This window comes from Oncorhynchus nerka, linkage group LG26, assembly GCF_034236695.1.
Source record: "Oncorhynchus nerka isolate Pitt River linkage group LG26, Oner_Uvic_2.0, whole genome shotgun sequence".
In the NCBI taxonomy this organism is placed as follows: domain Eukaryota; kingdom Metazoa; phylum Chordata; class Actinopteri; order Salmoniformes; family Salmonidae; genus Oncorhynchus; species Oncorhynchus nerka.
The window spans coordinates 5,348,049-5,364,149 of record NC_088421.1 but is presented as its reverse complement, the minus strand read 5'-3'; the positions used below and the strand labels follow the sequence as shown (position 1 = coordinate 5,364,149).

The window sequence follows — 16,101 nt, the reverse complement described above, 5'->3', positions numbered from 1 at the left end:
ACCTTAGCGATGCCGTCTTCGTCCTCAATTGGTGGAAACAGGAGTCTGAAAAGTTCTCTGTCCAGTTGCAGGGGATGTGTTTGAATTTAGAAAATGCTCCGTTATTAAAATAAAAACATTTTTGCTCCATGAAGTAATCCAACAGTGTACGCCAACATCTTATCTATTTCTAGTCTTCTCTCACCCCAAAGTGCCGCATGTCATTATGACACACACACACGCAGGTACACACACACACACACACACACACACACACACACAGCCTATATTCAATGGAGAGAGTTCCAAGTTTCATGACTGGCTTACACACTTGCTATTCATAACAGTCACATGTCATTTCTTATCAGGAAGTCCCAGGTAAAGTATAAAGCATGACACACAACAACCAGTCAGATTCTATCTTACACAATTATCCTTCCCTCCTCTGTGAAGATGTCCAGCTCTCAAACAACCACCACTAATGGGGCGGTGGTCATCACCCATGTCTACCCCTATGGGAACGGGATGGGGGTCGCGGGGTCGCTTCTACCCCTCACTGTCTGGGACAGACGGTCTCCTCAGTGCTGGGAAGTTTCCGGGCAGGGCATCCAAAAGCGCTTGGGGTAAGAATTTTCAAATTAAAATGACAATTTTGGTTGAATGTAATGGAAGAACAGAAAAAAATCTATTTCCTGCATTGCGCTTTGTTTTTCTCTCACAGACCGTACAGATCATGATTGGTTTGATGATGCTGTTGACAGGAATTGTGATGACTGCAGGACCACAAGTAGACAATATTGGAGTACTTAGTGGAATATTTGTCTGGGGATCTATCATTGTGAGTGAGCTGCTTGAGCTGCTCTTTCTAACAATCCTCCCTTACATTTTCCTGTCTGCCTGAAACAAAACGTCCTCATAGTTAAATCGTGTCACTTTAAAAATAAATGTATTTAATTTGAAGTAATGCTTTATAAATAGTGACTTGTCTTATTAACTAACAATTTGTCTTAACCAATGACCTTTCTCAACATATATGAATTTGGCTAGGCCTATGCCATGTATTCCCTCATGCATTTAATTTTGTATTGACTTCTATGTGGGAGTAATTAAACTTGAATTTGAACTTTGGTCATACTGTAGAAATACAGTATGTGTGTCCCAAATGGCACACTATTCCCTATATAATGCACTATGTAGGAAATAGGGATACAGTATTCATATGGTGCACAATTTTTTATTTATTTTTTATTTCACCTTTATTTAACCAGGTAGGCTAGTTGAGAACAAGTTCTCATTTGCAACTGCGACCTGGCCAAGATAAAGCATAGCAGTGTGAACAGACAACACAGAGTTACACATGGAGTAAGCAATTAACAAGTCAATAACACAGTAGAAAAAAAAAAAATGGGCAGTCTATATACAATGTGTGCAAAAGGCATGAGGTAGGCGAATAATACAATTTTGCAGATTAACACTGGGGTGATAAATGATCAGATGGTCATGTACAGGTAGAGATATTGGTGTGCAAAAGAGCAGAAAGGTAAATAAATAAATAAAATAAAAAACAGTATAAAAACAGTATGGGGATGAGGTAGGTGAAAATGGGTGGGCTATTTACCAATAGACTATGTACAGCTGCAGCGATCGGTTAGCTGCTCGGATAGCTGATGTTTGAAGTTGGTGAGGGAGATAAAAGTCTCCAACTTCAGCGATTTTTGCAGTTCATTCCAGTCACAGGCAGCAGAGTACTGGAACGAGAGGCGGCCAAATGAGGTGTTGGCTTTAGGGATGATCAGTGAGATACACCTGCTGGAGCGTGTGCTACGGATGGGTGTTGCCATCGTGACCAGTGAACTGAGATAAGGCGGAGCTTTACCTAGCATGGACTTGTAGATGACCTGGAGCCAGTGGGTCTGGCGACGAATATGTAGTGAGGGCCAGCCGACTAGAGCATACAAGTCGCAGTGGTGGGTGGTATAAGGTGCTTTGGTGACAAAACGGATGGCACTATGATAGACTGCATCCAGTTTGCTGAGTAGAGTGTTGGAAGCCATTTTGTAGATGACATCATGAAATCGAGGATCGGTAGGATAGTCAGTTTTACTAGGGTAAGCTTGGCGGCGTGAGTGAAGGAGGCTTTGTTGCGGAATAGAAAGCCGACTCTTGATTTGATTTTCGATTGGAGATGTTTGATGTGAGTCTGGAAGGAGAGTTTGCAGTCTAGCCAGACACCTAGGTACTTATAGATGTCCACATATTCAAGGTCGGAACCATCCAGGGTGGTGATGCTAGTCGGGCATGCGGGTGCAGGCAGCGATCGGTTGAAAAGCATGCATTTGGTTTTACGTTTAAGAGCAGTTGGAGGCCACGGAAGGAGTGCTGTATGGCATTGAAGCTCGTTTGGAGGTTAGATAGCACAGTGTCCAATGACGGGCCGAAAGTATATAGAATGGTGTCGTCTGCGTAGAGGTGGATCAGGGAATCGCCCGCAGCAAGAGCAACATCATTGATATATACAGAGAAAAGAGTCGGCCCGAGAATTGAACCCTGTGGCACCCCCATAGAGACTGCCAGAGGACCGGACAGCATGCCCTCCGATTTGACACACTGAACTCTGTCTGCAAAGTAATTGGTGAACCAGGCAAGGCAGTCATCCGAGAAACCGAGGCTATTGAGTCTGCCGATAAGAATATGGTGATTGACAGAGTCGAAAGCCTTGGCGAGGTCGATGAAGACGGCTGCACAGTACTGTCTTTTATCGATGGCGGTTATGATATCGTTTAGTACCTTGAGCGTGGCTGAGGTGCACCCGTGACCGGCTCGGAAACCAGATTGCACAGCGGAGAAGGTACGGTGGGATTCGAGATGGTCAGTGACCTGTTTGTTGACTTGGCTTTCGAAGACCTTAGATAGGCAGGGCAGGATGGATATAGGTCTATAGCAGTTTGGGTCCAGGGTGTCTCCCTTTGAAGAGGGGGATGACTGCAGCTTTCCAATCCTTGGGGATCTCAGACGATATGAAAGAGAGGTTGAACAGGCTGGTAATAGGGGTTGCACAATGGCGGCAGATAGTTTCAGAAATAGAGGGTCCAGATTGTCAAGCCCAGCTGATTTGTACGGGTCTAGGTTTTGCAGCTCTTTCAGAACATCTGCTATCTGGATTTGGGTAAAGGAGAACCTGGAGAGGCTTGGGCGAGGAGCTGCGGGGGGCGGAGCTGTTGGCCGAGGTTGGAGTAGCCAGGCGGAAGGCATGGCCAGCCGTTGAGAAGTGCTTATTGAAGCTTTCGATAATCGTGGATTTATCGGTGGAGACCGTGTTACCTAGCCTCAGTGCAGTGGGCAGCTGGGAGGAGGTACTCTTGTTCTCCATGGACTTCACAGTGTCCCAGAACTTTTTGGAGTTGGAGCTACAGGATGCAAACTTCTGCCTGAAGAAGCTGGCCTTAGCTTTCCTGACTGACTCGTGTATTGGTTCCTGACTTCCCTGAACAGTTGCATATCACGGGGCTATTCGATGCTATTGCAGTCCGCCACAGGATGTTTTTGTGCTGGTCGAGGGCAGTCAGGTCTGAGTGAACCAAGGGCTGTATCTGTTCTTGGTTCTGCATTTTTTGAACGGAGCATGCTTATCTAAAATGGTGAGGAAGTTACTTTTAAAGAATGACCAGGCATCCTCAACTGACGGGGATGAGGTCAATGTCCTTCCAGGATACCCGGGCCAGGTCGATTAGAAAGGCCTGCTCACAGAAGTGTTTTAGGGAGCGTTTGACAGTGATGAGGGGTGGTCGTTTGACTGCGGCTCCGTGGCGGATACAGGCAATGAGGCAATGATCGCTGAGATCCTGGTTGAAGACAGCGGAGGTGTATTTGGAGGGCCAGTTGGTCAGGATGACGTCTATGAGGGTGCCCTTGTTTACAGAGTTAGGGTTGTACCTGGTGGGTTCCTTGATGATTTGAGTGAGATTGAGGGCATCTAGCTTACATTGTAGGACTGCCGGGGTGTTAAGCATATCCCAGTTTAGGTCACCTAACAGAACAAACTCTGAAGCTAGATGGGGGCGATCAATTCACAAATGGTGTCCAGGGCACAGCTGGGAGCTGAATAGCAGGCGGCAACAGTGAGAGACTTATTTCTGGAGAGGGTAATTTTCAAAATTAGTAGTTCGAACTGTTGGGTATGGACCTGGAAAGTATGACATTACTTTGCAGGCTATTCTGCAGTAGACTGCAACTCGCCCCTTTGGTAGTTCTATCTTGACGGAAGATGTTATAGTTGGGTATGGAAATCTCTGAATTTTTGGTGGCCTTCCTGAGCCAGGATTCAGACACGGCAAGGACATCAGGGTTAGCAGAGTGTGCTAAAGCAGTGAGTAAAACAAACTTAGGAGGAGGCTTCTGATGTTGACATGCATAAAACCAAGGCTTTTTTGATCACAGAAGTCAACAAATGAGGGTACCTGGGGACATGCAGGGCCTGGGTTTACCTCCACATCACCCGCGGAACAGAGAAGGAGTAGTATGAGGGTGCGGCTAAAGGCTATCAAAACTGGTCGCCTAGAGCGTTGGGGGCAGAGGATAAGAGGAGCAGGTTTCTGGGCATGGTAGAATATATTCAGGGCATAATGCACAGACAGGGGTATGGTGGGGTGCGGGTACAGCGGAGGTAAGCCCAGGCACTGGGTGATGATGAGACAGGTTGTATCTCTGGACATGCTGGTTGTAATGGGTGAGGTCACCGCATGTGTGGGAGGTGGGACAAAGGAGGTAACAGGGGTATGCAGAGTGGGTCTAGGGGCTCCATTGTGAACTAAAACAATTATAACTAACCTGAACAACAGTATACAAGGCATATTGACATCTGAGAGAGACATACAGCGAGGCATACAGTAATCACAGGTGTTGAATTTGGAAAGCTGGCTAAAAACAGTAGGCGAGGCTAATCCGCTAGCACAACAAACAGCAGGTAAAATGGCGTTGACTAGGCAACGGGGCCGACAGGTAAGACAAACAAGCAGAAAGGAGTACCGTGATTAATGGACAGTCCAGCGTGCGTCAGCTATGTAGCCAAGAGATCAGTGTCCAGGGGGCAGCGGTGGATGGGCAGGGGGGCTGGCGAGTGATTCAGGTTTTTTTTTTTTTTTTTTTTTTTTTTTTTTAACTAACAATGACTAACTAGCTTGTAGCTAGTTAGCTGGTTAGCGTCTGGAGGTTCTTGAGTGTCATAAAAATAAAAATAAGAGTAAAAGTAATAGCGATTCCGTATCACATTGGGTGAGGCAGGTTTCCGGAAGGTATAAACAAATTAAAAATCAAAAAGAGATAGAAAGTAAATGGGGTCAGAGAGTGATTGGGACGCGGTGGTACAGACGGTTAGCAGGCCTGTGCTAACAAGCTAACAGTTTAGGCCCGAGCTAGACAAGGTAGCAGTTAGCGGACCGGAGCTTGACAAGCTAGCCGTTAGCAGGCCGAATTAGCAAGCAGGGAGATAGCGAGGGCTAGAGAGTTAACCTTTGGGGGACGTCGCGATGGGGTGAGTCTGTTTATTTATTCCTCTTCATGCGGTGAGCTGGAGATACAGCGATTCAGAAAGCTCGCGGGCCTTGGCCAGCAGATGGATCTTTGGCGATGTCGCAGCGGAGAAGCCTGTTGAAACCCCCTCGGACGATTATGTCGGCGGACCAGTCGTGATGGATCGGCGGGGCTCCGTGTCGGCAGTAGAGGGTCAGTCGAGGGTCCAGGCCAATTGGCAAATTAGGTATTTTTGGACCTCGCTATTTACGATGATCCGGTATAAAGCTTCAGAGCTTGCGGTAGGAATCCGGAGATGGGGTAGAGAAAAAGCAGTCTGATATGCTTTGGGTAGATGTCGCGCTGGTGTCCTAGTTAGCGTTGAAGACCGCTAGCAGTGGCTAGCTAGTTAGCGGCTAGCTTCTGATGAGGGTTCCGATTCTAAAGCATAGAAAAAGCAGATCCGTACCACATTGGGTGATGCGGGTTGCAGGAGAGTATATTCAGCCTATGGTTGGGAAGTGAGATTAAAATATGTACGAAATATATACGGAAAAAAAGAGGAAAAAAAAAAAAAAAAAAAAAAAAAACTATATTTACACTATACAGGACGGGACAAGACAAAACACACGTCCGACTGCTACGCCATCTTGGATCAACAATGTAGGGAATAGGGAGCCATTTAGGATGCCGCCTTGAATAATCTCTTTCTTGTTCCTTCTCAGTATGTAGTTGCAGGCTCTCTCACTGTTGCCGCTGACAACAAACTGGACAAATGTCTGGTCAGTATCAATATTTTTTCCCCCGATAAAGTTTAGGCTTTTGATTTATAACGTTCCACTCCATTTGAAGACATAGAATCTACTGTACGATAGACCCTCATGTTTTCATTCATCTGTTTGTTTTCCTCCCAAAACGCAAGCAGTGCCACTGGCATTAACTGTGGATTGCCCGCTTAAAGAAATCATAATGACAATGATAAGGAATAACAACATACTGAATTCGGTATTGCGTTTAATTCTTCAGAAATTTCCTTCCACAACCAGCCATGTCTCTGTCCTCTTTCTGCTCTGTCCCTTAGGTGAATGGCTCCCTGGGAATGAATGTTGTCGCCTCGGTTACTGCTCTGACTGGCATCATCCTCCATTCTTTAGACAGTGCTGGGATCATGTTGTACTACTGTAACAGTACAAACCATATATGTCAACAGTACTGGGTATATACCAAATGCTTATTCATTGTTTTACTTTCATTGGTCAGGAGATATTTGTAAATTTATATTGTACTGTTGAATATGTTTTATTAGGCCAATTTAAATTATGCCTACATGTGACATTAGCAACATGAAAGCAATAGTAAGGTAGATAAATGCAGTAAAGTTTACAGGTAATTTTAGTCCACATTGAAACTGAAAGTTCACAAAGTGCTCATAATTGCTCCAAAATGGCGGTGTAGCCTAGTTCACTGCTGTTTCCTGTTCTTCTCTGTCTATAGATCAGGTCCCAGGGAATATCAGGTGTTTTGGCTGTTTTCTCCTTGCTGGAGTTCATAGTGTCCATCTGTGTCTCGTCATTTGCCTGCAGAGCTGTCTGCCTGTGTTGCCGTTCCACCCCTGAGGTGAGTCTATAGACTTAGATTTCTGTCCATTTTTTTTTTTTTTACAAAATGTTGTAAATCTCAAGGTTATTTACATTACCCAAGTTCTCTGATATTATGAGTTAAGTACGTATTTCACAAGTGGAATTTCATTCCAAAAGTCTCACTTTGGGGTCACTAGCCATTCCAGCCTGTGGGGCTACCGTGCATAAGAGCGGCGTCGAAAGTGTGACGTAGAGCGTCAGGCAGTGTTGCGAAAGGCTCATGTAGAAACTGAGAGCCAGACTTCTTAATCCACTGCCAATAGGACAGCTATGAGACAGGTATGTCTTGTTCCTGCTCTGTGTAGAGTATGGTGTGCTGTAATGGCTATACCTGAAGCTCCGAGAGGATGTTCCCTAGTTCTCCGAAACGAGCTAAGGAAACTACACTATGTGGAGTGATGGCCGCCCAAAGCCAGAAAGGGCTAAGGGGCATTCGCTGTGAACCCTGTCGTGGAAATGTCCTCTATTTACCAAATCATGAGAGCAAACCACACACAAGTCAGAGTTAGTTATCAAAGTCCATCTTTAACCTCTTCAGTCGACCCTCTACTTTTTTGAACATTTTGTTAAAAATCGCGGAACATTTCATCGCCCTGCTACTCATGCCAGGAATATAGTACGTTCATATGGTTAGAATGTGTGGATAGGAAACCCTCGGACGTTTTTAAAACTGGTTAAATCACGACTGTGGCTATTACATAACGTGCGTTACATCGGAAAGCGCAGGAAAACCTGATCACAGAAAATGGAAATAAATATCCTTGCGCCACTTCAAGCAATTGTTAACAGTGAGCCGAATTAGATAAGACCGAGCATTCAACTCCCACAGCATCCCCATGTTGTCTAGAGTCTTGTGAATTGAATCATCATTGATTCTTGGTTGAACCGAAAGAGGGGCACGACTTACCTCCGGTCTCCGCCCAGATCATTCCGGAAGAGCTCTCTCCTGAAATTTTTTCCAAGACGACAGCTAATGATATTTACATCGCCTACGGATGATTTTTATCGCTTATTAACGTTTACTAATACCTAAAGTAGCATTACAAACGTATTTCGAAGTGTTTTGTGAAAGTTTATCGTCTACTTTTTGAATTTTAAAAAATGACGTTACGTTGTGAAATCGCTGTTTTTTTCGTTTATCACACAGTCTACATATAACGATATCTTGGCTTTATATGGCCCGATTTAATCAAAATAAAGACCCAATAGTGTTTATGGGACATCTAGGAGTGCCAACAAAGAAGATGGTGAAAGGTAATGACTGTTTTCTATTTTATTGTGCGGTTTGTGTAACGCCGAAATGCTAATTATTTTGTTTACGTCCCCTGCTGTGCTTTTCTGTTGTAGTGTATGCTATCAGATAATAGCTTCTCATGCTGTCGCCGAAAAGCATTTTAAAAATCTGACTTGTTGCCTGGATTCACAACGAGTGTAGCTTTAATTTGATACCCTGCATGTGTATTTTAATGAACTTTTGAGTTTTAACTAATACTATTAGCATTTAGCGTAGCACATTTGCATTTCCAGAGCTCTAGTTGGGACGCAAGCGTCCCAAGTAGAGGCAAGAGGTTAATTATATGAGCTCTATCACAACCCTGTGACTCTCAGATCAATTCAGTGTCTATCAATGAATTCTCTGAGATTCCCTTCCACATTTCAACTGAGATCCTTTATAGCAAAGACACACAGGATAAGACAGCATCGGCATAATTCATCGTTCAGCTTTGTCTCCTAAACTATGTTCTTTACTCAAACTCAGAACCATAAACAATCCTCCATATCAACAGGCATATATCAAATCCATCCTATCTTGACAAGATCACAGAGACACACTGACTGGCACACAGACATTGTGGAGCCAAGAGATACACGCTTGACCTCTCCCCTCTCTCCGGTCCAAGAAACTTAGTCTTGACATAGAACAGATACTGCAACCCCGCCACAGTATTATACAAAAATAACATTCTGATGAGAAGTAACTTACAAACATATGATGAATATAAAACATCTGACCTATGTTACCAACCAATTCTGATTATTCCCCAACAACCCTATAAACCTTATCCTGTATAAAGGGGAGTTAGGATTTAGAATCCCTTTACTAGAACATGTGGGTTGACAGCACCTGTTAGGGCTAGACGTTCCGGTAGCGGAACTCCTCGACAACATCCGGTGAAATGGCAGAGCGCCAAATTCAAATGAAATTACTATAAATATTAGACTTTCATGAATCACAAGTGCAATAAATCAAATTAAAGCTTAACTTGCTGTTAATCCAGCCGCCATGTCAGATTTCAAAAAGGCTTTACGGCGAAAGCAAACCGTGCGAATATCTGAGGACAGCGCCCCATCATACAAATGCATAACAAGTCATTTTCATCCAGGGAGGTGCGACACGAAACTCAGAAATAGCGCTATAAAAAATGCCTTATCTTTGATGATCTTCTTCTATTGGCACTCCAAAATGTCCCAGTTACATCACAAATTATCCTTTTGTTCGATAATGTCTGTCTTTATATCCATATAAACTCAGTTTAGCTGGCATGCTTCAGTCAATAATCCACCCAGTTACCCTCCGTCAAGATGCATTCATAATGAATCCCAAACGTTACTAATAAACTATTCCAAACAAGTCAAACAACGTTTATAATCAAACCTTAGGTATCCTATTACGCAAATAAACAATCAAATTTAAGACGGAGAATCGTTATTGTCTTTACCGGAGATAAACAAAAGAACGCGCACTCGTCCATGTGCAAGGAAACACTTTGGTCATGTGGAGAAAATCAAGAACCAGTCGAGTAGAGCTCTTCAATGAGGAAGCGAACATGGACAGTGAGTGGGAGAGTATCACTTTTATACAGGGTAAAGTTTTGAGACTTTCAGAACAAAATCTCACAGAATAAGTCATTGAAACAGATCTACATATACATGTAAGTCTTACTATACTGTAAAACATGAATATTAAACTAAGTCAAGTATGTTCTGGCAACTGTAAGAGCACTGAGCGTCCATGGCATCTCAAATAGCAGGAGGTGAACAATCAAGCTGAATGAAACTGTTACTATCATGTTTACATGAATACACTGTATTTTTGTTTAAGCAAAGACTTGAAATGGACTTAAAATGGACATGTCTGTCTTTTAGCAAGTGTCCTCCATTGGGTATCAAATACCGGTACCTCATGGCAGCATGACTCCAAGCAACGCACCTTACCCTCCTCAGAACAACTACGAGGTATGACATCTTGGCCGGTTGAATTTCAGGGTTGCCATGTGAAATAGGTGGGTCGACATGAATATATATTTTTTTAAATATAAAAATAAGATCTCACCGGTGTCCTAGTAACTGAGTTTCTTGAGTCATTTAAAACATCCACTGTGTGTCCCAAGTGGCACCCTATTCCTGATATAGTGCACTCCTTTTGACCAGGGCCTATGTAGTGAATCGGGTATCATTTGGGATGCCACGAAAGAGATTCTGCAATGATTAAATATTATGTACTACAATTTTGACTCAACCTGTAGGCTAAACCCAGTAATCAGTTTAAATTGTAGATACTGTAGCATGTATAATGTAGCTTTATTGTACACAGCAAAATCAATGGTATACATTTAACTTTGAAAGTCTGAAAGTGTAAAATGTACACTAATTTCAGTCAACATATGAGTCCCACTGAACCATGCATATTCCCCCTCGAGCCCTTGATTTAGAGTAAACTGGACTCAATTTCCTTATTGCTGAAGCTGTTACACTTTCTCAGATCAAGAAATTAACACCTGTAATGTTACAGTCAATTATTTTGGGGTGTTGTTTTAGCACTATATGGTGTTATGCTTAATTTTCATATTTTCCAGGGGGCCCTTTCCTTTGAGTAAAATGTATTTGTTAGTGACAGTGACATTCCTGCAGCATAGAAGAACACACACACACACACACACACACACTGCATTCGGAAAGTATTCCAACTCCTTCCCTTTTTCCACATTGTTACGTTAAAGCCTTATCATAAAATGGATTGCATACATTTATTTCCTCATCGATCTACACACAATACCCCATCATAACAAAGCAAAAACAGGTTTTTAGAATTGTTTTCAAATTTATTTTAAAAAAGTATTCAGATGCATCCTGTATCCATTGATAAGTCCTTGATAGGTTTCTACAACTTGATTGGAGTCCACTTGTGGTAAATTCAATTGATTGGACATGATTTGGAAAGGCACACACCTGTCCCACAGTTGACAGTGTTTGTCAGAGCAGAAACCAAGCCATGAGGTGGAAGGAATTGTCAGTAGAGCTCCAAGACAGGATTATGTCAAGGCACAGATCTGGAGAAGGGTACCAAAAAATTCCTGCAGCATTGAAGGTCCCCATGAACACAGTGTCCTTCATCATTCTTAAATGGAAGAAGTTTGGAATCACCAATCACTCTTTCTAGAGCTGACCGCCTGGCCAAACTGAGTAATCGGGGGAGAAGGGCCTTGGTTCGGGAGGTGACCAAAAACCTGATGGTCACTCTGACAGAGCTCCAGAGTTCCTCTGTGGAGATGGGAGAACTTTCCAGAAGGACAACCATCTCTGCAGCAGGCCATCAACCAGGCCTTTATGGCTAGACGGAAGCTACTCCTCAGTAAAAGGCACATGACAGCCCGCTTGGAGTTTGCCAAAAGGCACCTAAAGGACTCCGACCATGAGAAACAAGATTCTCTGGTCTGATGAAACCAAGATTGAACTCTTTGGCCTGAATGCCAAGCATCACATCTGGAAGAAACCTGGCATCATCCCTACGGTGAAGCATGGTGGTGGCAGCATCATGCTGTAGGGATGTTTTTCAACTTCAGGGACTAGGAGAATAGTCAGGATCAAGGGAAAGATGAACGGAGTGAAGTACTTGAACCCAATCGAATATCTCTGGAGAGACCTGAAAATAGCTGTGCAGCGACACTACCAATTCAACCTGACAGAGCTTGAGAGGATCTGCAGAAAAGAATGGGAGAAACTCCCCAAATACAGGTGTGGCCAGAGTTTATAGAAATTATATAGTAGATATAATAGCAGAAAAAGCAATGTTAAATAATTGTGTGGATATACAGGTGCAGTTGGGTAGAAGGGAAATTAAAACATTGGGTTAGATTGCTTGCAGAGACAGTGGGATGAAAGTAGTAAGGGCAGACATTTTTATAGCAAGGAAATCTGTATGGGAGATAGTGTCATATAATGGGAACAGAAGGGAGGAGTTTATGTGGTGTAGGATGAGATTCAGGCATTCGGGATTGAATCCTCTTTGAAATTGATAGGCAAACATGGTACTGGAATGTGTAATGGCTGTATGGTGATTATTATTTTGTGAAATGATGATGATGATGTAGAAAGTGAGAGGTTGTTTGACAGGGTCAGCGAGGTTGGACAGGAATGGGTTTTATTTTTGGGGTGGGGGGATGGGAGTAAATGAGGTCTGTAGGGAATTATTTTATTAGAAATTTGAGGTTAGTTAAGAGAATATAGTGGTACTCACACTCCAGTACAGTAGGTGGTATGCACCTTTCAGTTGATTGTTTTGCATGATGTCTACTTTGATGGTTAATTAGCATTTCCGAATCGGACTAATTAGAGCCGAATATATTTACAAAAGTCACCTTGGCTTTGAGAGATTTACACAGTTATCAAAATGTCACGTCTATGGTAAGTCCACACGACAAACAGACCTTACTTGAAGTGTTTCTAAAATCCCCTATGGGAAAAATGAATGGTGTAAAAACGATTGGAACCATTTCCCTGTTTGACCTCTAGGTTTTATGACTCATACTGTGGTACTCTATTGACAGGCACAACTCAGGCCTGTACTCTACACCAGTGTGACATAACCAACCAGAGCTGCAATAGGGCTATACCAAATAAACCATTGCCATATATGGATCTGTGCCATTCACTTTGAACTGGACTGTAGCTGCATCTGTTTTGACATCAAAGCGAGAGCTACATGTAGCCACGTGTGCACATTTGTTCATATCCTTTGCTAGTTAGTGAATTATTAGCCCAGTTATATTGTACTGTAGTCAGCAATGGGGAAGTGAATGCTTCTTAGAAGAGATCAAAACATGTGCATTTCAAGCCATCTTTGAAAAGTGAGTCTTAAATGGGCAGTGTTGTATTTAGAGACAGTCTTGAATAAGTTAAGGAGACAATAGGCAGGGAGTATAATATTTTGTCTGATTCTCTGTAATAATGGTATGGGGGAAAAAAATAATTGTATTTTGTAAAGTGGTTTCTTGCATCAAACAACAACAAAATGTTCAGTCACCTCCTTGTCTGAAGGACAAATGGATAAACAGGTTAATGTCAAGCTCTGCATGTTTTTTTCAAAGGTCTTATGGAATGTAGACCTACACTGAAAACCACACATTGGCTGCTACTATAGGCTGAATGATAGAACAGCTATTTCCATGGTAAAATGTTATGGGAGGCATATTCTCCAATGTTTTTTTTATGTTAGGCCACTCTGGTAGGCCTACATTATGATCAAGTAGCCACACTAGCCTACTTGACCACTGTTAGAACTGTAACTTAGAGCAGGTACAGCCTCAGTGTTCACAGTAAACATGCGCCAGAAGTTGCACACAAGTTCTATGCAGCAGACCTGAAATTTGTCATTGCCGATTTGAGGGAGCATTGCTGGACATTGTACTTGCAAATATAGTTCAGATGTTGTACTGGTAGTTTCATCTGACTGGTAGCTTAGCAGGTAGAGTAGGGGACTATAGAGCTTTCAGGGACATGAGGGCATGAGGTCGAATTCTGGTAAAGGCACACTTTTTATTTTATTTTATGTGAAAACACACTTTTTGCAAATGTTTGTTAAAAAATGTGTTTATTTAGTATACAGTAGTATAAGCTTCTTTCTTAAGCATCCTAAATAATGCCATAGATTCCGTTTTTTTTTTATTGTCAACTTGTAGGCAAAAAAATGGAAGCATGATGCGAATCTGGTTTCCAACTGATTTGTAAGCTACTAAAGCCAACCATTTACTGCTGCGCCACAGAGTTGTGCTGAAAATGGTGGGGGGGAAAACATCTGTTAATCAAATGCGGCTATTTATTGTTGAGTAGCAGATGTCACTAATGTGACATCTAATGCGATAACGAATCTCTGAGTAAAGAACCGTTTTTCTGCACAGTTTGGTGAAAACTCCAAAGCCTTCAGAAATCCTTGATTTCCCATCACTATTAATTATTGGCATAGTAAGTGGCCTAGATTTACCCTAACGCAGTGGCGTTAGGAAACTCCTGGTTTAAAGGCCACATCAGGCCTGCAAGTCGCACTATACTGATTATGTGTAATTCCTATTGGAATCCAGCCAGAGTTAGGATATCCAACAGTTATAGTTTTTATTCACCCTCAACCTACATTCAGAATGACTGTCAGAATTAGGAAACCTGATTTTTTAAAAACACTACCTAAATAAATTAAACCAGAACAACCATTTCAGTAATGGTCCAATAAATCTAACTAACTGATTGGATTAGTTCAGAAAAATTGATGTTATTTATCTTTGTGTAGCATACGACTAGTCAATCAATCAATCAATGCACATGCAAAAACACATATGAAAATGAATCCTAAAAAACCCATCCTGCAGTAGAGCATGCTTGGAAATATGATAATGATGGGTGTGATTTTGATGGAACTATTTTACTCTCCACAGTGTAAAACAATAACTCTGGTTATTAACTCCAACACTGGGGGTTATTTTACACCACCGAGTGTTAATATCACTCTTACAGAGTGATTGTCAACACTACAAATGTTACACTGAAAAATCAACACTGGCCAACACTGGGCAATTTGCTGTGTAGTATGTCCATCATCTCAAATGGCATCCTATTCCCTATACTGCACTATATTTTTGACCAGTGCAGCATAGGGGATAGGGTGCAGGCTCTGGTCAAAAGTAGTGCACTATATAGAGGAGGGGGTGCAATTTGGGACATAACCATACTCAAGGTCATGTGATGTCCCTGTGTTGTTTTCATTACAGACTGGGAACTACCCAAATGGTCCTGTGGGAGACGGTATGGGTACAGGGTTTCAACAGAATCCCCTGCCTCAATACACTGCGGTCATCCCTTGAGAATTGGGCCTCCATGAATACATTGTTATTTTTCTTGTTGAAATCATGTTCTTATGTAGACCTTATGTTTCTGATGCAAGCCAGGCAATGGTTAGCAGCACCACATCACTGATCTGACAGTTAAATACTGTTATTGTATTGTAATGTTATATATGATCTTTTGCCTACTATATGGTTAATATTTTAATGTTTTTTCTGTGTCTCATAATTGTCTATAGAAAAATAGTAGCCTTCATTTATCAACCAAATCAAATCAACCACAGTGTATAATCTGTCAATGTTTGTAAATGACATGGACCTATAATGATGACATGTATTACAAATACATATCACTGAATAAATGGGGAAGAAATGACAAAGAATCGAGTTTGGAGTCACTTTTGTCTTCTATAGGGTACAATGTAAGTAATGACAAAGTAATAAATTGATATTTTCAGAAGAGTGGTTGAAGGGTCTGAAAACATCTTGATAAGGAGGGAGTGTTGGATGTTTGCATTGGGCATTAAATCCTTTCTGTATTGAGTTTGTGCAATATTAAGCCTGGAGTTGAAGCTAGTGCAATAGGCCTTTTGGATAAATCCATTTAAATTCAATCACCTTTTGACAGCACTTTTTTATTTGAACGAAAGTTTCCATACATTGTAAGAAGTGCTCAGAAAGTTACTTTTTGGACCTGAATGCCAATACAGTCAAGAGATAAAGGTGCTCAAAGTGTATCCATTTTGCATTCCCCACCATACCATGAGAAATGCATGTCTTCATCACTGGAAAAGTTAAATGTTTGAGATTGATATAATTTAAAATCTTGTTAACGGGGTTATCAACAAAAAAAAAATCCCAAT

At 42.1% G+C, this 16,101-nt stretch overlaps 1 long non-coding RNA gene and 1 pseudogene across 1 annotated transcript in view; one reads left to right on the top strand and one right to left on the bottom strand.

Annotated features, from left to right (window-relative positions):
* The window catches only part of LOC135564642 (uncharacterized), a 43,098-nt gene extending 42,789 nt beyond the window's left edge, over positions 1–309 (bottom strand). The window contains exon 1 of the long non-coding RNA XR_010461175.1: positions 3–309. This is a non-coding gene — a long non-coding RNA (uncharacterized LOC135564642). The remainder of the gene's footprint in view (positions 1–2) is intronic.
* On the top strand, positions 5–15,615 carry LOC115110108 (membrane-spanning 4-domains subfamily A member 4A-like; annotated as a pseudogene).
* Positions 15,616–16,101: the final 486 nt, after the last annotated feature.